The sequence below is a fragment of the Petaurus breviceps genome, unplaced genomic scaffold (genome assembly GCF_028583685.1).
Source record: "Petaurus breviceps papuanus isolate PSGF00001 unplaced genomic scaffold, PetGlider_PUasm1.0 38, whole genome shotgun sequence".
Classification (NCBI taxonomy): Eukaryota; Metazoa; Chordata; class Mammalia; order Diprotodontia; family Petauridae; genus Petaurus; species Petaurus breviceps.
In genome coordinates this window covers 28706929-28709037 of record NW_027186304.1, presented here as the reverse complement: position 1 = coordinate 28709037, position 2109 = coordinate 28706929, and positions in this window count along the sequence as shown.

Sequence of the window (2109 nt, the reverse complement as noted above, 5' to 3'; positions counted from 1 at the left end):
AAGAAAAAAAATAGGTCATCTGTAACATATTCACACATACACACACACATATAAGGGAGGGTTCAATAGGGAAGTGGTATACTAAAAAATGACTAGTTGTTTTAAAAGGAGAGATCAAAATCACTTCCTTTAAAAGAAAAAAAAATAGGTCAGCTGATCTGGATGGTGGAGGCTGGGCTTGCTGGATAGGTCCCTTGTTTTGTTCCTTTAATTATTACCCTCTCGTGACTCACATTTGTCCATCACTCTCACACTGTCTCACATCCCGCCTATGGTTTGAGGCAGGTGTTAACTATTATTGATCTTTCACAAGACGATGGGAAAAGCCTGAAAGATCCAATGTGGGGTGTGAGGGAGTAAACCAGGACTGTGATGAAGAGGGAGAGGGAGAGGCCTCATATAAGGAGGACTAGGAAAGCAAACAAATGGGAAAATCAGAGGTCAGTAGTGCCAGAGAAAGAATTAATTGACTGTACAGGAAGCTGTTCCCTGGACTCTTAGAGAAAGGGCTCTCCAAATGTCAGTGGAGGTTAAAGGAAGACAGAGGAAGAAATGGCCCGTGTCTGACTAGGAGGACACTTGCTCCCTCCAGGGAATTGCCAGCTGGCTGACTGAGCAGGATGCTCCAGTTCTTGCTGGCAGCAGCTTCTTGAGCAGGCCTCCCTCAGTTCCACGGCCTCTGCTGCCCCTCTGTGGTCACTGTTCCTTCGGCCATCCTCCATGTCCTCTCCTCCCTATTCTGGGGAGCCTGTAACTTACAGCAGAGAGGACTCCTTCTACAAAGTTGGCTGTGAAAACAAAACAAAGCAAGAACTGTGAATGACGGGATGGTCATTATTATTAATGACTAGCACACAGATGTCACTTGCTCATCACCCAGAACTCTTGTTGTTGAATCAGCTCTTGCTGATTCATCTACAGAAGCAGCTCTAAGCAGTGGTACTAATGACTTGGGGAAAGGTGTAATGTGGCCCCAGGGGCTGCCTGACTCCATCAATATAAGATCATTTACCAACCACTTACCAAATTATTTTATACTGGAAAAAGTGACTCCAAGTAAGCTGCGTCATCTTCCATTCTCCCCATATGAACCTCTGCCTCCACCCCAACAATAACATTGTCTTCAAAAGGGAACAGAAATCACTACAGAATACAACGTTCATTGGTCATAGACACTGAGTCCCCACACTCCCCTATACACCCCAGGAAGGGGAAGAATAACCAACATCACTGTGACAAGTTGCCAAAACAATCAAAGTTTAGTAAAGCAATTTTTCAAAAGTATGTCTTACTCACGTTCTCGAGAAGCCCATTGCTGGATAGGTCCCTTGTTGAGCTCCTTTAACTACTACCCTCTCATGGTTCACATTTGCCCATCACTAATCCTCTGTCTCATATTCCACCTATGGTTTGAGGGAGGCCATAGGGCACCCAAGGGGGCAACCCTCTTACTCACTGCTTCCAGATTAAGTAGCTTCTAAAGAGCCAGTATTTTCTGGCAGAACAGTTTCCAGTATGACTAAAGAGATTTTCTTGGTAATTGAGTTGAAGAGGAAATAACAAAAAAATTGAAGGATGTTACCAACTAAAGGTACAGAATATAAACTCTTAAAAGGCATGGACTATTTCATTCTTTCCTTTACTCCTCAGTACCTGATACATAGTAGGTACTTAAAATCTTATTGATTTATTTCAATGGAAAGCACACTAGACTTGGAGACAGTTCTTGGTTTACATTCTAGGTCTGCTGCTTGAATAACACTTACCTCTTTAGGTCCCAGTAAATTGAAAGAGTTGAATACAATGACCTCTAAAGTTGCTTCCAGTTCAAAATATAAGATCATTTGAACTCACTTCTCAGGTTGAGTTTCCAGAACAGAAAAAAAAGAGAATTGAAAGAAGCTAGTTACCTATCCCTCAATATCCTCTCACTTTCACCCAAAGTCCAATTCTGAATTTATATCGTTTCTCCCATTACAGTAAGAGCTCTTTGAGATCAAGAACTACTTCAGCCTTTCTTTGTATTCATAGCTCTTAGTTACAGTAGAACGTGGAACAAAGTAATTGTTTAATAAATGCTTGTGGCCTAACAAATGGTAAATTTTATCA